This window comes from Oenanthe melanoleuca, chromosome 3 (genome assembly GCF_029582105.1).
Source record: "Oenanthe melanoleuca isolate GR-GAL-2019-014 chromosome 3, OMel1.0, whole genome shotgun sequence".
Classification (NCBI taxonomy): domain Eukaryota; kingdom Metazoa; phylum Chordata; class Aves; order Passeriformes; family Muscicapidae; genus Oenanthe; species Oenanthe melanoleuca.
This window is the reverse complement of record NC_079336.1, coordinates 76,284,544-76,308,844: the sequence shown is the minus strand read 5'-3', so window position 1 is coordinate 76,308,844 and position 24,301 is coordinate 76,284,544. Positions and strand designations below refer to the sequence as shown.

General features: G+C 37.7%; 1 long non-coding RNA gene across 1 annotated transcript in view; it reads left to right on the top strand.

Moving 5' to 3' along the window:
* Positions 1–12,711: 12,711 nt before the first annotated feature.
* LOC130251144 (uncharacterized) overlaps positions 12,712–24,301 on the top strand; it is a 58,284-nt gene continuing 46,694 nt past the window's right edge. Inside the window, exons 1-2 of the long non-coding RNA XR_008840106.1 lie at positions 12,712–12,791; positions 13,310–13,408. This is a non-coding gene — a long non-coding RNA (uncharacterized LOC130251144). The remainder of the gene's footprint in view (positions 12,792–13,309; positions 13,409–24,301) is intronic.

The window sequence follows — 24,301 nt, the reverse complement described above, 5'->3', positions numbered from 1 at the left end:
TGTAAAGTAATGAAAGCAAGTAAATAAAATCACTGTGAAAACCAGAGTAGTAATAGTAAAGCTTCATTCAAACAGATGGTTTGCTTATATTCCAAGAAATACATAAAAAGTTTTATTATTATCTAAGTTCACCTTTCTTCATTTTATGACATGAGAAGGAAGAAGATAGGAAAAGGGAAACTAGCAGCTGCTTGGAAACACAATGACAATGGTGGAATTTGCCATTTCAGAGAGTCAACAAAATCTCCAGGACTGAATATTATTGTGCAATAGGTATGCCAGAGTACTTGATTTTCAGCACTTAAGTGACAATCCAAGAAATTGGGCCAAGAAATCAGACTCTGATAACTGAATTCTCATATAAAGTCCATATGGGCTTTTGAAGATTGACTATGAGACAAAAATATAAGCATCTAATTATAACTGTAAACCAACTAGAGTTTATTGTTAGCATTTTGTCATTAGGATGAGTAAGTTTTCAGTTCAGGCAACTCCAGCTATCCTTATGTTGCCTCCAAATGACAACCTATGCTTGCACTGGTGATGCTTACAAGGTGAGGCAGTGTGTTTTCTGTAAGGTGGGATTTTTTCAAAGAGAATGTCCATCCAAATTTTAAGTTTCCCAAAGGGAAAACTGCAACAAAGAGAGCAGCTCTTGGGGTATTATTGCTTTAAACTGAAGCCATCTCTGTTGGTTGAAACAACTGACTCACCTTCACACATCTTTAAATGTTTATTTCAAGGTAACAAGGAGATCTTTCGTGGTGTTTGAGAGCCATGTTTGGTTATTTGTGTCTGACAATTAAATGGGCTGTGGGCTGATATGTCTTAATTAAGTCTGATTTTTTTATATCTTCTTGCCTGTTAGCCAGATGTGCTTCATCATCATATTTACTAACCAATTTTGTAAAGATAGTGCAATGGAATTGATTTTTCTAGCAAGAATCTATTTATACTGTGAAAGATACGTTTGGTCTTCCTTCATTGGCTCTCATTTTGCAAGGTGCTTCAGGTGTTTAGAAGCCTTGAGAGCTGAGCCTCTAATGATTTCAAGGCACCCCTAGAATTCACCTAAGTGAGTATTCTATGCACATCAAGGCATCAGACAAAATCCCTCTTGCTGCTTCCCAGTGGTAATAGAGCTCTGAAGCTTCAAAACTGGCTCTGCCAGGAGGAACTGGGTGCCTGGCCCTTTGGGTGATGGTGAGGCAAAGGTCAGTCTGCATCCAGTGGATTCCTCAGAGTTTTGACTGACTTCAGTGTGCTGCCAGAGTTCAGCACAGGTTTTCCAGGGCTGGTCAATGCACATTTTGAGCTGCCCACCCTCTGCACTGTGCACACAGCAGTCCCTGGAGCTCTATAACATGATAATCTACTGCTCTAACAATCTTTTGGGGTGTGAAAAATCTTTATGTTTAAGAAAAAAAAATTCAGGAGACTTTTTGCCATAACCAGAAGCAAAAAGGCCTTTTCTAAGGTCTCTCCTCAAAAAAGTATGTCCCTTTTTATTTTGTTAGATAAGAATATATCATATTTGATTAGAACAAATGAATGAATTTTATAGGATTTAATAACTGAGCCAGTGAGTCAAATACAAATTTTTTTTGACCCAAGGAGAAAAGAAGTTCCAGAGGAGCAATAACAATAAAACCAAAACAGCAGTAACACTACCTCTACCAATAACAACAGAAAATAAATAGGTAATAACTTTTACCTAAACCATATTAAAGATCATAAATATATTTGAACATTTTGTGCTCAATTTAATATTTAGTCTTACACAAAAGCATAAATTTCAATTGCTGGAATACACACCTTAGCAATATACTTTACCAGGGCATATGTTTGTTTTTCCACTCTGACATTTTTATTGGAAAGGTGGGTTTCTACTATTAGTCTGTAAACACAGGTGAGCAATTTGTCTACTTCTTACCCCTCAGTAATCGGTCAGTGTGGGACCAGCACAGCATTTTCTGTTTGCAGAATCACCTTGAGGTATTATCAATCAAGCATAATCAATCAATCATCAGGCAATACTTTCAAATTTTTACACAACCTCACTTTGTTCTTGTCTTCCTCCTGTGCTCACAGCAAACAAAACATAGTCAACAAGGGCCTTTTTGCAGAATAAACTGAAAGCTGGAAACTTTGCTTCTTTCAACCTTTCTAATCAGGGCAGAGCAGTGTGTTTATTAATAGCTGTTGACTTTTGAAGATAAGAAGCAGAAAACATTTTTCTGTGTGTCAATCTCTAATTGTCACTAAACCTTCAATAATTTCTGAAAAGCAATATAGCTTTCAAGTGTTCCCTTTTAAAATCTGAAAGAAAAGATTGCTTAACTTGGAAAAACACCCAGTAAATCCAGACTGACTCCCCCATTGTTTCTTGGCTTTATCTCTCCTGCTCTTTTAGATTTTACAGCAGAATGAGTAAAATTCTTCTCTTTCCAGGACTCTCATTAATTTTAGCTGCAGCTAGGGTCCATTTTCCAATGCTCTGCTTTTTGCAGAGAGGTAGTTTATGTGCTGATGCTTTATGCTAGACAGGATGTGTTCATGGCCACTCATGAGGTTTATCTTCTCCTTTCCAGGAACCTGATATGAGCCTGAGGCTGGTCTTGACAGTGTCTGTACCCATAGGAAAAAGTGCTTCCAGCTCTAAATGGGTGTATTTTTGGATGTCAAGTAAATGGCACATGTGGCACAAGGCAATAATCAGCCTTTCTTGGAACCTAGCTGTCTCCATTGGCTACTCTGCTACTTTTCCACAGAGCTTCATTTCACTTAGATTTAAGACCTTTATCTCTTTACTGTGTGCGTAACTTGAAAATTGTATAGTCACTTGTCTGGTCATGTCCACCAGTTTTCTCAAAATCAGAAAAAATGTTCACTAGGTGCTTCGTGCAGGGTTCTCATTGTTGGGTGTGCTGGATGTCTGCAAGTGAGAGTAGGTAATGTGCTGTCCCCTCCTCCAGTTTTCTCTGCTGTTCTTTGATGCTGCTACCATGGAGAGAAAGGGGGGCCAAAGTTTGCCTGGAAGCCTGCCCTGTGCCAGGGAGCCTCTGTCTCACAGGGAAATGCAGGCTCCAGACACAGGGACAGCATTTTTCTGGGTCTCTGCTGGTGCTTGAGGACACTGTCAAATCCAGACATGGGGAGAAGATGATGTGAAGCTTAATGTTTAGGGTGTTTTCCTGGGAGGAAAGTGACCCAAAGTTCCCATTTCTGTGTTTTATTTTTAGCTCAGTAGTGGATTAATGTTAAGTGTATGCAAATCTCAGGGAATGGGATGTGAAACCCCAGCTCCATCCCCTGTAATTGCTGTCCTCCTCACTGCATAATTTCTGCTCTCTTTGGATTCACAAAGACCTGTCAACAGCACAAAGAGCTGAGAACAACCATCCTCTTCCCTTTTCCCTATTTTCCTCTGTGTTCTTCCCCTTATACCTGCCAAAGTCCTGTTCAGAGTGCTTTTCTAGATGCATTTTCTAGATGCCCCTCATATATTTTCTTTTTTAACTCATCATTTATTTAAAGGGTTTTAATTTTTTTTTTTTGTTCACATGAACAAGTGGAAAGCTCAGTTAAGATCTTTGTAAGTCTTAATTCCTGGAAAGAAATGCTACTGCTAATTGAGGTTGCATCAGAATTCAGGCTGGGGATGCTTAGCCACAAAGCTGAGGAAAGACAAGTAACCTTCTGCACTACACATCACATGTGAAACTGAAGTTGTGTCTCTGTCTGCAAGGTTATGCCTACACTTATTAAAACCTGATGTTACACAACATTTCTACTTTTTGTACTTTTAACACAGGTGAGGAAATGGCACTTGAGGAAGAGTTTGAAAGGTCTCTTATTTAAACAACAAGTCACATAATAATGGAAGGGTTTGAGTTGAAGGGGAGTTTTAAAGATCACATAATTCCAGCCAACCTGCCACAGGCAGCAACACCTTCCACTGGACCAGATTGTTCAAAGCCCAATCCAGCTTGACCTTGAACCTTTCCAGGGGTGGGGCATCCACCACTTCTCTGGGCAACATTTTCCAGTGTCTTACCAGACTCATTGTATAAAATTTCTTCCTTGTGCCCTGTCTAAATCTACAATCTTTCAGTTTAGAAATGCTTCCAGTACAGAGGCACTAAGTATTTTTCTTGCAAAGTCTGAGTGAGTACTGTCCTTGTGGTATGACTTAATGCATGGTAGGAAGCCAGGTCCTCCTGGCTGGAGTGAGACATTTGTTCTGAGATGACTTTGACACTCTCTGGAAATGCCATCAACAATCCATAAAGAGTGGGGCATGGTGGTGGTGAGGAAGCCCTGGTGTGCCATGAGCTCTTGGCTGCTGAGCAGATGGCAGGGGCAAGGTTAGACACATGTGATGGTCGTAGAAGGAGCAAGATAGGTTTTTAGTTAGGGTATTAAGAGGGCTGGGCGAGGGTTTCAGAGAAGTTATGAGGTGGAAAGATATCTAAACCAAGGAACTTAAAGGTGAGCATTTCATCTGTCTCACTCAGAAAGGTCCCTACACCAGTGCATGCAGACAGAAAAACACAGATTAAAGCAAGATACTGGGGAAATTCTTGAGTGCATTCACCTTCCAAGGAGAGGCTTCTGAGCACTGAAGTTGGAAATACTTTTATAGAAATATGTTTAAGTTTTTCATCAGCTCTCTGTACAAAACTGAGTGTTGTGCACCAGTAAGTATGTTACACTTGTGCAGTGCCTTCTAAAGCAAAGGACCCTACATTTATTTGAAAACTGCATATAGAATGACTTTTAACTACCACTTAAAAAAGCTCAAGCTGTATCTGAAGTGTATTTTCAGTGAAGCTTTTCTGTACCTAAAAGAAATGCAGCAAGTATTGCCATATAAGCTTAATGATCTGTGCATTTAATGATAATATCCTGTAAATTTATAGTTGGCTACACATTGATTATGTTCTGTTTGATATCTAGAATTTATTGGCTAGCAGCAGAGGGTATGAAACAGAGTTACTGTGGTCTCGAGTCCAACTATTAAAGTCTTCTTAGTGTCTCAGATTACATCCCTACAGGAATGAAGAACATGACAGTGACTGCAATCACATTCTATCAACCAGTTAGGTACATGCCCTCAAAAGAAGAAAAGCTTTGCATTTTCTGTCATGAGTGGAAAAAGGATTTTACATGGACCAGTAAAGGTAGCAACAGTTGCCATAGGGTTTAAGTGATTTTTGCATAGGTTTTTCAATTGTTTGTGTTGGACTGTCAGGTGGAAGTCAATGTGTAACAATAATTCTAGCTCAGCTCCTAAGAACAAAACTCTTGAAGCACTTTAGCCAATAACAAATGCCCAGATACATTAAATGACAAAGTGACTTTTGCAGAAACATCAACTGCAGTAAAGGTGCTTGCTGAATTAGACAACCAGACTTTATCAGGTGTAGTCAGTGGAAGAGATCACTTGATTTTATCAACAAATTGAATAGTAATTTGTTCCAAGATAATGTATCCTAGTAGTTCAGAACTTTCATGCATTGTCAAAAATTTCTTGTCCACTGTACTAGCAGGGAAAAAAGATACAACTTTTATTTTCACATGATCTGTGATGTTTATACATTGCATGAAAACTTGCTGGAGATAATTTTTAAGTTCTTGAAAGATGATAAAGATAGGGATCATAGAGAGTCACTTTCAGTGTCTGAAGGCTAGTTATATTTCTTTCATAATCTGCTTTGTGGTACAGACTTGAAATTAAAACACTCTGATTTTCTATGAACTGAAATTTATTACATAATACATTAACTTAAGGGTCAGTGTCAATAAAAAAATGATGAAAAATCTGTAAAATGTAATCCTTATTTACCTAAAAAGATATCATGAACATGCAGAAAAGGTACTATTATGTTTCTCAGTAGTATACATCAGCTTCACTGTCTTGGTTTTGCTTTAACTGAAGAAGATTTGCTTCACTTGATTCAAACACTTCCCTGTTGACTTTTCAGGAAATTGCAAGCATTTTCAGTGATCAACAAGCTGGATATGGTGCTCTTTGGTAAGAATTAGTGTTTGCTAAGAGACTCAGGACAGAGTCTGCACTTGCTTCAGAAGTATAAGTAGTGTAATGGTCTATCTTCAAATCTTAGTTTTTATAGTCCTTTTAAAACTCACAGAATTTATTAAGTCCTTTCTTACCTTGTAATGGGCACTGTGAAAAATTTCTTCCTTTTCTAAACACAGTACAATCTGCCAAGCTTTCCAAGTATTGATTTTATTGAAGATAAGCTTCAAATTAAAGTTTGTCGGTTTTACACGTTAAGAGCTTCAAAACAGATTTCGAAAGAAAGACTGCCTCCTTCATCCTATTATGTTCTTACAGTCTTTACTTTCAGAGGTTTCTCAACTCCCTTTCAATGAATAAGTGTTGACAATGTCAAAATCTTTACAAAATTGGACCCTGAAAGGGCTTTGAGCTTTTTATTTTTATTTTTATTTTTAATTTTTTTTTGTCAGGTCCTAGATTTGCAGAGCCTATGGCATAGTGGAGACAGAATGACTCCTGGTGCTCTCTCTAAGGTGAAATAGCTTTGCCTCTCAAAATAATACTTTATAATAGCTCGATTGAAGTGATGTTGTTCAAGATACATCTAAACTGCTCAGAAGAGCTGACTTGCCTCCAGACCTTATTCTGACCCCAGGTGCCTGGAAGAGGTCACTAAGGACTTTTCCATCTTTGCAGTGCCCAGTGAAAAGCAGTTTTCTGCTACACAGATATTTCTGTGTGCATCCCAGACTCACAATGTGCAGGAGCTGGTCTCACAGTACAGCACTGCACCACAAAGGTAAAACAAAATCTTAATTTTAAGTTTTAGCTTTGTTGGGTTTCTACTGGCTAGTGTATAGGTGACAATTACTCATTATGCCCTTTTTATCTCAACTGTTCTTATGCCCTGAAGATTCATGTTAGATTTACTGCAGCCAAAGTATCAGATGCAGCTGAACCCTTATGAAAAGGGTTTGCTCTTTAAAAAACATTCTTTTTTAGACCATAAATTTTTCCCCTGCCACATTTTTCAAAATCCTTATGTTTCTTTTCTCTGGTTTTGTTTGGAGTAGTGTTTTGGTGCAGGATTTTAAAACAGATTTTGATCCCTGGCAAGACAAACTTTGACTCCTTTGGACCTGCTTCACCAAACAGAACAAATCCTGGTATTTACTGAACAGCTCTGCTTTGTACCTCTCTGGTGTATGCACTTTGCATTGCCAGGAAGACAATGCTTATTTAAATATTTAAATAATGTTTTATTCCCTTTTCAGCTAGGCAGTCAGTGTTATCTAAGACACTGCCATACACCTCCTGTCCTCCCTGTCTCTGTCTTACCCTACTATAGCAGCTAAAGCAGATATTTGATAAGTTTTTCAGAGAGTCTTGGAAATGCCTCTCTTTCTGTTTCTCTCCCTGATTACCATTAGTTGGAATAAAATTCTGGCCTCACTGGCTGCATCTGTGCTAAGTACCATTAGGCCAGGGAGCATTTCTTGGCTGTCAGGCCAAATGTCAGAAGCTGCATCCAAACTCTAAGGCACTTGACCTTCTGCCTCCACTGGGCCCCTTGTGGCTGCAGGGCAAAATTGTTATTTGTGTTTCTTTTCAGTTTAAAGGATTTGAAATAGTGTGGGGATTATGTAGCAGCCTTTTAGAATGGTGTTTTTATAGCAGGAACCTGAAATTATGCTGCATGCCTCTGGGTGTTGCACGAAGGCAACCAGAGAATGTGAAGGTGCAAAGCCAAAGAGTGTTGGAATTGTGCTCGGCTGGGATTTCATCCTGGTTAATGCAGGGAGTATTCTAAGGGAAACTGCAGCTGGACAAGTCTTGGAGATATTTTCAAAATGTGACTACCAGTTTAGCAGAAGCAAAAAAGACAGTCGTGCATTGAGCACAGACTGAAATACACTGATTTCAATTCCTAATCAAGGCTCAAAAGGATGCCAAACAATGAGAAAGAAATTGGAAGATATTTCTGGATGTGTTTCTAGCTTAGGATTTTGTTTGTTTGTTTGGTTTTGTGTTTGTTTGTTTTTTGTTTGTTTTTTGGTTTTGGGGTTTTTTTCTGCAGCCTACTGCCCTCAAAAATTTCCAGGGACTTGGAGAAAAGTCTGTCTATTCAACAATCAACATTAATAGGTACAGTTGACCTTTATTCATTTATTCCTTCTGCCCTAGACAGGGTGTAGTCTTTCTTAATAAGTTTGCATCTTTAATCTTCACCTGTAGACTACCTCCAGCCTGAGCTGTGAGGCCACAGATCTCATGATCCTTCACAGGTTACATTTCATTTTAGTATGAGCCATAAACCTTAATCGGGGCTAGGGAGAAATCTAAAACATTTGGATTGCCTCTGCACAAATCTGAATTTCATTTTTTTTGTCTTAATGAAGCTGAAAGCTTTATATCCCTGTATTTTTCCAGTCTCCTGAAAGCAAGTTCTAACGTTCCTCACATCTGTGCAGCTCAGTTAATTTCAGTGGAGTTGCAGGGTTTTTTTTTACAGTTATTCTTGCTTTCTTCTCCTTGGCTGTTTAATACCACAAAACAATCTGATCCATAACCCTCAGCTATAGGCTGGTCTGAAACAAAAAAATGGAGAACAGAACAAAAGGGAATGTCAGCCTGGAATGACACTAATTGCATTCTTTTCACTGGACTTTACTTGCAGCTCATTTTAACAACAACAAAAGTTTCTGCATTCAACATACTGAGCCTGACCCCTGTCTCTTACAGTACCCTAATGAAAATCAAGAGGAATTCTATTGATTCTGGTGCTGTTAAATCAACATAAGAGAAATTTAAATTAGGTCCATTGTAGGCAAGATATCAGGCTGCAACCAGCCAAGCATTTAGTCCAACAGCTTTCTGTATGGTAGTACAGAATAAATAAATGCAGAAGATTCCCTATCCCAACCTGTCAAAGCAGCTGCTCAGAAATTAGCATTGAAGAAATTCCTCATAGCCTGGAATCATTCAGAAACTGTACTGGGCTGAAGAAAAGATTACATGTATTGTTAACTCAGAGTACATTATCCCCAGTGTGGAAAGCCAAGACTACTTGTTATATTAGTCCAGAAAATGTGGTTTAAAATGAGTAATGAAATGCCTACAAAGAAATACATTTGAGATGAAACAGCGACTATGATTTTTATATTTTTCCCTTGTAACTACTCACTCTTTCATGTCAGTGAATTCTCACCATCCCTTGCTAGCAGGTAGAAATTAGATTAACATCTGGAAGGAAGAAAGCCTTGAAGGTGTCTCCTTCTGTCTGATACTGCTAATGAGATTCCTGGATTCAGCCATAGTGCTGGGGACTGCATGTATGGGGTGGAGGATGGTCTCAGTAGGGCTTTTTTAATCATCATCTGATCTCAAAACTGCAGTATGTTCTATGCAGAAATAGGTATTTTATATGCCACAAAATGGCCTCCTAAGACACCTGGCATGAGCTTAAAGATAGAGGATGAGTTTGTACAAGAATTGCCTTTTTTTTCATGGTAAAGAATCAGGAAAAAGGAAAAGAACTGGAAATAAAGTATGTGCCATTGAATACAGAATGGTGAGAAATTCCATCTAATTTGACAAAAGGAATGTAGCTTTTGTGACATTGGAGTATGTTTGAAATTCTTCTTTTATAACAACTCTTTCACATCAGTAAAAATCTGGTCCCCTTTCCTCAAAAAACCTGAAGCCTAATGGAGAGATTTTGTGCCAATAAAGGCTCAACTTTTCCAAATGTACCAGATGTTATATCAAGAAACACTGTATTTTCCTACTAAAATAATCTCTTAAAAAAAAAACCAAATAAACAAACAGCACCCTCCCCTTCTTTTTATTTCCTCAATTTGTAGAGAATGTTTTTCTTACTGAAATGAGTTTTCATTTTGAAATTTAACTCAGGTTTTAAGAGATGCAGAAACATTTTAAATGGTTGAAATTAAAAAAAAAACTTGAAATGAAATATTTACTTTTTTAAAGACATAAATAATATGTATTTTCTTGCCAACTCACCTGCAGTTCCAAAAACCTCCCTTTTTGCTTCACAGTTAATTTTAGTCTTAATTCCCCAATAAACAGAAAAATCTATAGTTTCCCCAAGAATTTTTTTCAACATGCTTTCCTATGTCTCTCTGTAGCTCTTCTGTGTTCAGAGGCTGGGAACTGAAGCTGTTTTCTGCAGGCTGTTTGCAAATCTCTGTGTGATGTGTATTCTGTCAGTGAACTCTGCAGCATTCAGTCACTGACACATGCAGAAGAGCTTTTTTTGTGAGATGCTTTTTAAAAATTTTGCTATATATCTGTTATGTTCACTGTTTCCATTAACTCACCCTGATGCCCTATTAAATTCAATACTAAACCTACCTTTGGTTTCAAAAGGATCAGGTTCTGGCTGATGGTTAACAGGATCTGATCAGCCTGGTGATGTGGAGCAATAAGGTGCTAAATGTGCAGGCTACAAATAAACTGCTGTTCAGTAGGATGGCATTGTGCATTGTCACTTCCATACCACCAAACAAAACTCATCAGGTAGGACCTGAATGTGTCAGCTTTTCCTCTGTTACCACTGCACTGTTAGATGTCAGTAGTGTCCTGCCTACCAGCTGTATAAATGCTGAAAAATGAGATCTGATGAAATCGTGGAGTTAAATGCAGATTTTCAGCCTTACCAGTGCTATTAATATCCATGGGTCTGCATAGCTGAATATCCATTATACCAGGCTGTAATGTAAGCCTTGAGTGACAGCTTCCATGCTCTTTTTGCTACCAGAATTAGACAAGGAATCCCAGGATTCTTCTGGATCAGGCTGTAACAGTTTGTGAGACCTGAGAGGAGACTGAGAAAGAAGGAACAGAGGTTTACACCTAACTCAGTGATGGGTCCTTATGAGATCTCAGACAACACTTGCAAATCTCTGTGCACCCCAGATTTTCTATCCAAACACATGCTTCTCTTTGCAGTACATTTTGAGGTACATGAGGCTACAGGGAGTGAGGTCTGTGGATAGAATGAGATGTCCCACTGCCATTAATTATAGAAATATAATGTGATAATTGGTGGTAGACCACACTCAGAAACAGAGGCATGAAGACAGTAATGGGGAAACAGAAGGAAATGGAGAAAACTGTTGGGGATAAAAAATTCCATGTGTTTTTAGGGAACAACATAAGTCTTGCAGACTCTCATTTTCCACATTCTAACTATCTTCAAAGAGACAATTTCAGCCTCAGAAGAACCTCTTTTTGATTCAAAGCATTCAATTGTCACTAGTTTTTAGTAAAACATGTCTTAGATTGTCTAGTAAATGCATTTTCTCTTTGTTCTGAATGAGCTTATATTTCAAGACAACCTTAGATCTTAAGGAGATGAGTGGTGTTAACTCCATTTATAAGTACTAAGAATCTAGTTCCATTCATTTTTATAAATGTTCTTCCAACATCACCAATGCTACTTACAATAGTGCTTAATGGCACCATCATAGCAGAAAAATACCTGTTATTTATTCCTAACTTCAAAAATTTTCCTTAATATGGCAAACATTTTCCTCTGTAAATCTTTTTTTTTTGCTTTGTAGTATGGTTTTGCAAGTGGGTATAATTTTTGGAAATATTATTAAAATATTAGAAGGTAATTTTTTGAATACTTATCAAAGTCTTGACACCTTAATTCAAGACTTTGTTGCAGTAAAATAGGAAAATTTGTATTAAACCTTAAGAGTTTAAGATGATCTGATCAATGCCACCTAGAAAAAGTCAGTCAACAGTTTTGCTTTTGGAAATGAGACTCATGAATCCTCCCTTTTTTCCTGGATGGAAGTTTAATGAAGTTAAATGGAAAAGAGCCAGAAAAGGAAATAAACTACCAGTTCTGTGGGTTAAAAAGGCTCTTGGTAGAGTCACTGAATTCAGAAAGAAAACTTTTTTTATTATTCACAATGTGTGTTAAGAAATTACTTAAAATTGCATTAGTGTGGTAGTGGTATCATCACCTATCATAGAAACCCTCTAAGAAATTTCTGTTTCTTCACTGAACTCCATACCCAAGGAAACATGTAATTATCAACATAATTTTCTTGCTGTGGGCAACATCATTACTGTATTGTCCTCCAAATGACAGGAAATTTTTGCATAGTGGGATAGCTCCTAGGCAGTTGCTCAACTTAGCAGAAGAGTGTACTCACTCACCTAGCACCAGCCTCCCAGCTTGTGCCTGCTGAGGCTCACACTCAAGGAAATGGGCTTGCTGGCTTAACAAAATTTACTCTCAATCTGGTGTTCAAGTTTGCAGGCAGGGTAGAGATTGTCTGGTGTTTCTCCAAGATCAAATCCTGAGAAATGAACTCAGAGAGCTTAAAAAGGGAAAGGAATCAAAAACACATCAGATGCAGATGCTTTAATGGAGCAGACAGTAAAATCTTCTGCATGTGAACAGGCTAAAATAGTGATCTAAGAGAGGAAATGCTCCTCTGTCTCTGCATGGGACTGAAGTGCAGTAGCCTGCTTTGGAAGTGGTAAAGTCATTTCTTTCCATTACCTGATATATCTGTACCCTCTGCAAATGATCCTGGTATTAACTGGGGGTATCCATAATGAGTCATTCTCATTCAAGTATTTTTTTTCTTTTTTTTTTTCCCTTCTTTCTTTTTTTTTTTTTTTTTTTTTTTTTTTTTTTCTCCAGGCAAACTGTGGAGCAGAAGGATTACACAGAACAGACTTTCAGACAAAATCTTAGTGAGATCTTTTTGTTTTGGGCATGGTGAGGACCTGTCTATCGCTAATCTTGAAACCAGAAGAGCAGCAAAAGAGAAATTATTATCCTACTCAATGTTATGTCTATCTAGGTCCTATAAGATGGTAATGCCTACTACTCATTAGCTCTGAGTTTTATTTTGGGGAAATGCTCCAAATGCTCCATTACTGAATTCTTGTTGTTAGACCCCAAATCTCACTTAAGAACCAATAAATGAAGGAATCTGGAGAACTTTAAATAGTTGTCATGACCACGAATAATATTTTTTTGTTTCTATTGTTAACATTTGTGTTATTTTGGTGATTAAGAATATTTAAAATCTGTAGTTATATTGGTTTGCAATTTTTATTACCCATAATCTAGTAAAAAATATCAGTACATTAGTTTTAAAACTAAAACTTGTATCAATATTGTATAACCACCTTGCAGGACTTTAATCAGTGTACTCTTAGAACTGCTTTGAAATTTGTCTGCTGAAAGAGATTTTTCTGCTTTTCTGTCTAATTTGTTTAATATCTCTTTAGAGTATCTTTTCCTACTATCTGAAGTTTTGTCCAGCAGCTTCATCTGTGCTAGTGTCATCCTTTCCTGGAATTCCCTGGAGTCTTTCCATCTTGAATTAGGTAAGATGGTAATTCATGGTGATACATTTTTTTGCCATGTCAATATGTAGCAGCTTCTTAGTTCTATTAATGATCAGAAGGTTTATTTATAATGGTGTAACATATTCCTGCAGTGGAAAATTTTTAAAAACACCTCAAATATTTATTTGTGAGAGAAGTCTGATGAGAAATCAGGGCAATACTGTATCAACATAAACTCTTACCTAGCAATCATTTGCTGATCACTAAATTAAATTCTCATTTAGTTTAACTGTCGACCAGCTTAAGTGTTTCTAAGTAAACATAGCATAGGCTTCTATTAATATATCAAAATTTAGCAGATTATGCAGATTCTAACCTTGTATTTTTCAACAAAATGTAGATGTATCAAATTCCTGAAATGTTTATTCATCTGTATTTCATGCCCAAAGGGAAAAGTAGAATTCCAGGTCCATACCATCCCTTAAACTATTACAAAATTTGCGCATTACAGATTAAAGATTTCAGTCAAATGATTTTGTTTTGCAGAATTTTTGGGACAGTTTACCAAAAATAATCACCTCAACCTTTCTCTCAGTTCAGTGAAAAAAATGCTGTTGTTTTCTCATTCCCTTGTCAAAGGGGTTGCTTTGTGTAATTGATTTAGGTGCCATTCCTTTTTATCCATCCACTTAATTTTTAAACTGCTTTGTCTGATAGGCATGACTGTAGGGGACTGGATCCTTCCAGCTGAATTACCCTCTTCAGGGAAGAAATGATGGATGAATTCCATGTCTGCTCTGTCTGTAGTAGTTGATCTTCTTGCAAAGTCATTTTGTCTCACATTCTGTTTTTCACTGAAAAAATTTATTCCTTTCAAGTGTGAATAACCCATCCTAGTTTTATGGACTACAACACTTTCCCCTCATGATCTCCTTGAAAACATTCTTATCCATATGTTCTTTAAGAGCATCCATGGTTATAATTTTGAAGGTCTTCAGTGGGAGTTAATAATTTTCTAATTAGATGTCTGGAAGAACCACATAAAAATCAAATAAATGACTTTTATTCTAATCCTCTCACTTGGGAAAAATCTTTAAAATTATTACTATGTGTTAGAATTCAACAAGAAAATTTCACCCAACCATCTAAATTGTAAACCAATTAACTAGTAAAGGGCTGTGCAAAAATGAACTGCAAAACTGAGGGACCTTTTCTAAGAAGCCTGTTCTGCAATTTTGCTAGTGATGGTTTTGTAATTATTCTGTCTGCAATTAAAATTTGCATTGATATAAGAAACTTACCACCTTGGTTAACCCCAAATTACCCAACTGACCTCATCAAGGGATAATGAAATCAGTTTTCTAGCTATGTGTTGATAGAAAGACTTCAGTATTTGCATAATTATATAAAAAAAAGTTTTATTCCTTTAGCCTGGGTTCAGCTGTAGATAAAGATGTTGAAAGCATAACATTTACAACACCCTTTTGTAGTTTTACATTATCTGTAAAGGTCAGGGGAAACTGTCACATTGTCACAGTCCTCTCTGCCATTAGCAGCATTATCATTTTTGTCATAATCCAGTAGCTCTGAACAAAATAGTAGAGTTAAAATCCCATTATAACCTGCGGTGTGCAGGCTTGCTCTAACAGGAAATCTTTGCTTCCACAACTTATAAAATGCTGCATTGTGATATCATGGCTTAGAGGGTGCTGAAAAAACAAGACAGAAACCATTTGAAAATATGTTCTCCTAGAAAGATCAACTTCCCTTGTAATTTGGGCTTCTGCCAAGATCCTCAAGATCTTACTTTCTTACTTACTTTCAAGAGAGCTTTTCAGGACACTGAAGTTAAACACACCCAAACACTTCTGAATCAGGATGTTGAGGGTGGGCGAAACAAAGAAAAGTGAGAGATTCATGCAGTGAGCTAATTCTTGCAAGAACAATTATTTGCATATTTCATATTTATGATTTTACACATATTATCTACGTATTCATGTATGTAGATTAACAGCCAATTGTATATTTTTCATCAGAGTTTGCTTGTAGTCTATTTATTTTCTGTGGAAGAGTGACATTACAGTTCTACTAACCTTAATTGCAACGCACACAAATATTGACAGGCAGACATTTATCAAGTGTATGAAATACACTTCAGGCTATCCTGAGGGAATTGCTTACTTAGGCATAGAGATCAGATTAAGCCTTTCTGGTCTGACTTCCTCTTTTTCTTTCATCCACCCTTGAAGTTAGCTGAATTTCGTGAATTTCATAGAATTTTTCTGGATTTATCCTGGTGAAAATATTTTTATTTATATTTTTAGTTAGAACAGAGTAGAATAGCCTTAATTCATTGAGGTGCTTATATATACTCATATCCTTGCTGGGTTTCTTTGATGGCAAGTGCCAGAGGGAAGATATAGTGGGAATACTCTAGAAATTACAGAAGAAGCAGCAGAAAACAAAAGAAGCATATAAACTCTGATGGAAATGATGAAGAGGGAAGGTTATTTATTGGCTGGAAAAAGATGTTCCTCCTCAGTTATAGTTTAAACATTATTTCCAGGAGTGGCTAAAAGATAGAGAGGATAAGTGATAACCACTGGACAGTCACAACTTCTTCTGAGGAGATAGGTGAAATGAGAGAATAGGATTTAGTTCTTGGCTGTTCTGGATTGAAAACCAATAAGGACTCAGGAACTTGTTTGGCAGCTCAACTCTGCCAATGCCCTTTACCAGCCTAAACATTCTGTAAAGGACAACATTTACTGTGTACTTTAACTGATGTTGTGCCAATTTCCCTGCAGTGTCATGTTTGCCTATTCTTATTATATTTACAATGCATAGTTCCATGACAGCAAACATTATACTGTGAGTAAGAGGAATTTCCTGGCCTTTCAAATTACAGTGTCTATGTAACTATAATAAAAAGCTGTCAGCTGAAGGATTAGTGCTTCAAAGTTGGGCCAACAGAGAAAATCAGGCAGGAGAGTAGAAGGGGGAAAAAGGATGTTTTTATAAATATGTTTAATAAAGTAAATTTAAGGTATTTTACAATAAAAATTACAGATGAACAAAACTAGCCAGGGAAGACTGTAGAAAGATGAAAGAGCAGGAGCTGCATTGTCAGCCTGAAGTTCTTTGAGCTCAAAGCATGTGTGCATTCTGCTGTGTAGGAGAAGAAAGGGAACTCTGCATTACCCCTGGAAGCAGATGTGTGAACCACAGTGCCCAGAAATGTCTACCTGTCAATGAAGGCTGCAGAGCCATCACTGTGGAAAGCTCTTAGGGTCCTTGTTGATAGCAAATATCCTCAACTTGTACAGTCTCCAAGCATCTGGGGAGTCATGGGAGCTCCTTGGACACCTCTGTGGAAGGGGCAGAGCAGACCTGGCCTCTCCACTGGCCATCCCCATGTATATTTGGTACAGGAGTTTGGAGTGAGTTGGCTGATAGGACCATGCATCTCAGAGCAATATTACCCTGGAATTTCCCACCAGTGCAGCACAATGGCTGGCTGAAATGCAGTCTTGCAGGAGACCAACCTCAGTGAGCCTGGTGAAAGCTTGCTAGCAGTCAGAAGCTGCCTGTGGCATTGTTTAAAGTTGTTCCTTTTAGTTAATTTTGGCTCATAGTCTCAGAAATGTGTCCATGCATAGGAGCTGCTACTGAGAGCAGCAGACCCCAGTTGTGAAATGGATGCACAGCCCTCTTTCTTATGCCCCATTCACTACAGTTTGCTTTGTTTGTCACTGTACTTGCTTTCAGTTCCTTAGCCTGTGATTTCCTGCTCTAGCAGGAGTAAACGATGTCTCCAGTTTGCCAAATGTCTGTGAGAAATTCAGGGTGATGTTTGCCTTTTCACTATAGTCTGTGGTTTGCAGTTTTGGAGTAATGCTAAGGGCTTCAAGAGTGACTCATCAACAGGATCAAGTAATGTTTGCTGTGTGCTGTCAGTCATGTGCTCTTCTCTCTATGAGCTAGTACCTCTCAGGAAAGAGGGATGCTGCTGTCTCTTGTCTTCTTACGTAAACATTGGTTCAATTAAAATATTTATGCAGACAGCAACTGTGATGTGAAAATGTAAAGCCCACCATAGAGACCACTGGAGTAAATGTCACTTAAATATCATCCACTGAATTTATTCTGCTATTTCATGAGAACAAGAAAGTGCCAAAAAGATGTTTGTGTCAGAAAAAAAATTTTGTTCAAAAGCTGGCAGGGAGGTTGATGATTCTCTTTCCAAAAAAAGATGTTCCATTGATAATGGTTTTATGTGCTTTATGCAAAGATTAATCATATTGCTGTGACAAATCAGAGTTTGGGAATGATAAGTCATGTAATTAGAGGAATACTGGAGAATTCAAAGATTCCATGAGAATTAGGGAGCTCTGACAGAGAAGGCTAGTGGCCTAATTGAGGGAAATGGGACACCTCCAAATGCCACATTGGCTTTAGTTCTCCATGAACAGTGTTTGCTTTTGAGGCAAGAATGAGGTGAACTAGGGACTTTCAAACTGGATTTCAAAAGGTGGCAGATTCATCCTCTAGAACACAGCGTTACATATCAACAACTGAGAAGAAAAAACCTTGGAAATAGGTGCCCTACTTTCTATGTCAGTGAGACATTAGTTCTGTGAATCCTGGGAAATTGCAGGTGCAACTTTGTCAGATTTCCAGTTTTTGGCTTTGTGTGCTTGCTTTGAGGAGAGATGTTTCTTTCATCCTTTGCCTTCTTGGTTGGTACTGGAGTAAGCTGGTATAAACAAATTTTCTTGGGAGAGTGAGTGCTATTATATTTATAGCACTGATCCAAAAGATTTTCTGGATATTCCATAAGCCCATAGTGCTTGTATCTCCCTGCATAATAGTTCATATATTTCCAAGAGCTCACATTCATCACATTGCACACTGAGCCTTTTTTCTCATCTCCTGCATGATCAAAGTAAAGACTTTTAATTACTTTCTGCACATTTGGGTCTGGCAACCAAAATTCAGCATCACAAGTGTGATATCTGTAACCACCAGATGGAAAAAACTTTGAACATTTAATTTTATTTCATGACTATTTCAGAGCATTAAGAACGCTCCTGAGTAAAGAAATGTTGTACACTAAAAGCAGCATATAAAATAAGGGCAAATGTGTAAATGATTTCTTAATTGAATCATAACAAACATTTTCCTTCTGCATGCCATGAGGAAAGCACTTTCCAATGTAGATGGGCTTTTAATACATATTGAGACATGTTTAACTCAAACCAATAATGCATGTTTTATTTTTCAGAATGATCATTTTATAAAAGGAATGCACATAAAAAAGGTGACTTGCCCATATTTGGAGGAAAAATGAAACCATGCAGGCTTGTTGGCATAACACATAAACCAGCACATTTTATATCATCAGGACTGGGTTGCTTTTACACATCTGTATAAGGGAGAGGAGGGAAAGGGGGGAGAAAACAAATGGGGATAGGTCAAGAAAAGGTCAAGGGTGAACCAGTACATTGGATTCAAATGACAGGGAGATAATGTTGTAATTCCAAGAATTAGCATCAAACAAAATCTCTTGCCTAGAACTGGTCTTTTTCTGCGTGCCATTATCTGATATTTCTGATTTTGGATATAGAGTATATATGCTTTTTGGTGCTTTAAAAATGATGAAAAACAGTAACTAGCACAGAAAACAGATTTGCTTTTATTCCAGATTCATGTTGCATTTACCTGCATGAAGAATACTTAAAAACTGAATTGAGGCAGCTGTGAGCACTTTTAGCGTAAATCATGTGAAAGCTAAAGGCTAAGGATGAAGGAAACTGTGGTTTTGGGTCTTCACAAGTCCAGGGAAAGCTTTCAGCCTTGAAAATTAAGCTGAAACCCAAAGATTTGATATGAAGTTCTGGCCTTCAGAGAAGTCAGTGTATTTTTTCCTGTTTACTTGGGTGGGACCTAGAATTTTATTTTCCTGGGGACTTAATGCATAGACTCCAATGTATGAAACAAGCAGATGTTTCCTGCTTTGAAAAAGTAATATAAAATGGAAGTGATTACAGAACTAAACATGACCAGCAGACTTTGCAAAAATAATTCATGAGACATGTGTTATTGATGTGTAGAGGAGAGAAAGCTTTTATATTTTTGATCTTATGCTGGTTATTGCTGTGTAAAGAGAAAGGGTGAATGAAAAACTACCCACCTCCATATCTCAACATCATTATTTTGTGCTCTGTTCCTTTGAAATGATTGTGATACTGTTCCTAAGATCCTTCCAAATTTTGAAATGATATCTTTCCATAATGTCTTTCAATGTCACAGATTTTTGTGAGCCTGTAACAAATGTATGAATTGAAGGTAATTAGACAAATCCATGACTTTTGGAACACTGCAGACATTATGTCCATAGTAGGGAGTAGTTCTGAATACAGGAGAAAAAATAAAGATATCTCAAAGTGTGTTTATGTTGAATATGCCATGATATACTTGTAAAAAAGATTTCCATTCTCAAAATTGATTTACTTAGCTGGGACCTGTAGGTTGACCTGAAAGGGCTGTTTCTGCGTTTTCTGCTTTGCCATTTCTTTGTTTTCATTGCAGTCCCAGAAGGGTTGTTTGATTCTGCTGACCAGTCTACATTTTTTTTCAGCCAGAGCCAGCAGACTGCCTTTCAGTAAAAATTCAGATTGATCCTCTCTGTGCTTGTAAGGGCTGTGCATTTTTGGGGTGTGGTGAAGGATACTGGATACTGGAGGGCACTGAAACAGCTCTTCTGAGGCAGCACTCTGGTTTTTTCTCTGAGAATATTAGTGCCCAGAAAGGCTGAAAAGCCAAGCAAGGGGAGGAAGAAAGCATCCTCAAATACATGTATTTCACAGAGATACTCAAACTCGCATGTCTTATGACTCTTATTCCTGTGGAAATCGTAGTCAAGAAGGAAATTTACAGCTTAGGGCAAACAGAGATTGTCACACAACAGGGATTGTTTTACTACCAGTTCTATAACAACTCTGTAAAATATTTTGGCATGATGAATGTCCAGGTCATGAACCTTTAACCACGTGATTTTCAGTAATACTTCCCTCCCACTGTGGTCTGTGATCCTACTGGATACCAGGATTAGGAGTGCCCACTACTGTCCCACCAATTCCTGAAAATCTGCTAAAGGGGTGAGGCAGCTGTTGAAGAAAGATGATTGATTATAGTAACAGCAAGAAACACAGTAAATGGTTTAGCAAGGGATCTCCTGAGTCTGGCATTACAGCAGCTCCCCATAACTGAAAGTGCAGCAATGCTAAAACTAGTGACATCCCTCTCTAACCTAAAATGTCCTCTAGCAGACTAAGCAAGGCAGGGGCAGCTGTCACTATTTCTTTTTCCATTCTGCCCCCTCTGGATGCCTGCTTGGGAGGACATGTTCCTGCTGAAATGCCTGATCCTCAGTTATGTTGACATAGAGGTCTGTAAACAACAGAAGAATTTCAAATGGTAGTGAAAATCTACTTCATCTGCAACCTTTGTATCAGGTCAGACCAGTACTGTCTTTGTAAATAAATCAGCATCACAGTCTGACATTCATCTGCATGTAAGTGTCTGCCTACACTGGCTGCCATCAGCTCTCTTCAAGCATTGTGGAAAGAAATAGGTACTTTTAGGATAAGATTAATCTGACTTGTTTTGGATGTTCTTTTCAAGATGAAATGGAATCCAAAAGTGCTTGTTTCACTTCAATGATTATAAGAAGAGGTGAGGTCACTACTTCATAAATTGGTATCTCTGTCTCAGCAGATGTATTCCACCCAATACTGGGTTTATTCTGACTGACAGCATAAAGATCAATGTGATTCTAATGGGAAGACAGAATTAGAAGTTTTCCTTATGACTTGTTAGGATTGCTAAAAAATTATTAGTTGAAATATCTGGATTCCCATTTCTGAGGGAATTTGTTCTCATGTTATTTTGCCTTCCCAGTATCCTTGGACTCAGTGGAGGGTGGAACTGGATGATAATGACAAAAGCAGAAGAGGAAATGAATATGTTACAAACATGGAGTGGCACTAAATAAATGCAGGAGAGCATTTCTCATTTATGCCAGCATCTCTTGAGACTCCCCATATCTTCTCCCCCTAGAACAGGCTCCCAGAGGACTTATTTTCATGGAATCATTGCTGGTATTAGACTGGTTTGTTGGACTTTCCACTGCACTTCTCTGTGTGCCTGCTCTGAAAGAAATATCCCTTTTGTCTTTGCAGTCTGGGAGTAGTCCATTGACCATGGATGGAAGCAGGGGATCCAGAGGTATCAGTCCTATCATTCCTCAAATGACCAAATGCCAGATCATCCTCAGAGCAAAAACATGTTTCCTGATGTTCTGATGGAGCCTTCTGTGTTTCTGTTTGTGTCCACTGCCTCTGATCCTGTCTGTGGCACCACTGAGAAGTGCCTGACCGTGTCTTTACACCCTTTTTCCAGGTATTGGTATACAGTGATGAGACCCCCCCTTATCCTTCCTTTCTACAGGCTGCAGTCCATCCCAGCTCTCTCAGCCTGTCCTCACACACTTAATAGTGTCAGTGGTAACTGTATGCAACTGGTGCATTCAGTGCTTTACACGTGTTGTCATAAGGATATTAGACATTTTTAAGTGCTCATATGAACATGCTTTGGCTTGAAATGTAGAATATGCACAGTAATACACCCCTATTAATCATATCCAGTGGAACTATATCTGTGCTTTGCTGCTAAATAAATTCTCAGAACATCAACCTAGGCTGTAGAGCAAGTGTCATTTATTTGAACTTGGTGTGAAATGCTTGGAGAGATTTTAAGACAGGAAGGTAAGTGTGGGATAAAAGCCTGATTGTTTTGCTTTTTATGATCACTTTATACCTGCCCAATACAAAAGAAACTGCTGCTACTGCTGACTGTGGCATTCCAATGATGCCCTTTTTGTCCATGGAATGACAAGAGAGGAAGGAAAATAAGCAAACTTGCAGCATCTGCTGCATATGTTATCTCTGTCCCTTTACTCATGGACCTCTGCTGGCATTCCTAATGACTTTAGTGCTTGAAAGAAGTGACCCTTCTTTGGGTACCCAGATTTCTTTAGGCAAAACCCCACATTTGGGTTCTTTATTTTTCAGATAGACTGGGCTTTCCCCCACTTTCTTTTTTTTTTTTTTTTTTTTTTTTTTTTTTTTTATATAGGATAGTGTATATATATATTCTGATGTGCTTTTTCAGCCAACAATGGTTTACATCATCTACAACTTGTTGGCTCTCCTGATAATATATTACTGTAAATAATGGTGCAATGGCAGCATTTTATATGTTATAAATATTGTATAGGAGTATTATGATGTATGAGAGTATTTCATAACCCTTCCAGGTATTTTAAAGTACATGAATTTAGTAGTTTCTGTGTAGTATTTTTACAGTACTATCAAAATGCTGTGTGGGCACTTCACCAGAAAGTCTATTTTTCTTGATATTTTAAACAGCTTGTTATTTATAAACAACTTTGGACACTGCTTGCCAATTAGAAGGCAACATACATATGGTCATCAGCAAAAAGATTATTTGTGTCTGTTATTTATTATGTAAAACTTTCACATGAATAGAAATTATTTTGTATTCTGTGTCTCAGATACTGCTTGTTGCCATTTATCAAAAATTTACACTGGAGTGGTTTGTAGTCTTATTGTATAAGCTTTTAGGCATTCTGAACTCCAGCATCTGTCTGTTCCAATGGCAAGTGACCTAAGAAGATCTTTACTATTGCTTCTGTTTTGGTACTTTTAATGATAATCATATTACCTACTTAGAAACAGGCCTAAAGCATCCAGAATGTTTGGATCTGCTTCAATCAGGTGTTAGCGAATGATCTACTGAAATCAATTTAGACTACTACATTCAGAAGTTCAGAAGACAAAATTTGTCTCTTAGATCTTCCTAAAAGTTGCTTTTAAGGAAGTAATGTCATTGTTTGTGCTTTATCAGCTGACAACAAACTTCATGTTTCAGTAGACATATGTCTTGACCTATGAAATCATAATTAGATTTTGAGGGTATTGCTCTCTCCTGCACAGACTTGGCACGTTCATCTTAGGCAAGTGAGATGAAAAAGGGGCAGAAGATAAAATGCAAAATATTTTTTAAACTTTCACACATTTGTTCCTGAGTGACTTTACTTATGTCAGTAGCAATTCAATTGCTTAAAATCTCACCATATGCCTTGTAATCAAATAATTTGCTTTTAAGCAAATATCTGTATAATCTAATAATATATGAAGGTAAATATTGGACTCAGGCTGCAGTAGAATGAGAACTAGTATCTGGAGTCAAGATAAATGCATAACTTCCCTTCAGGGTCATTCAGATTTCACTTTCTACTTATGTCTCTATGTTTTTGAACTTGTGTAAAATAAATTTGAACTGGTTGAGGATTTACTTTATCTGATAGACTTCATATAGATTGGAACTGTGGACATTTTCAAGGAAATCTGTGTCGTTTGCAGTGATAGAAGAGTTTTTCAGATTTCTTAGCAAATCATTAAATTAATGCAGTTTTTTCCTGCCTTAGGAGGAATGTTTTTAGTGCTTTAGGTGTATCTACATCTTTTTTGAGCAAAGCATTTTTTCCCATAGTGTTGTTAAGTCTAGCCTCAGAGAAGAGCATACTTCTGTTTGCAGAACAGCATAATCCATTTTCCAGCCTTCTTTAGCATTTGCTGTCTAGAATTGAAAAAACTTAGTTTTTATTACCTGTTGGCAAAGTGCTATTGCTATACAGGTCCTAGACAGGCCCTTTCATATGGTGGGAAGTACAAAACTGGCTCACTCCTCCAGGTTTTTCTCACCAGGGATGAGCAGAGAGGAGAGACCACCTCCCTCAACTTGCTGGCAATCCCAATGTAGTCCAGGATGCAGCCAGCCTCCTGT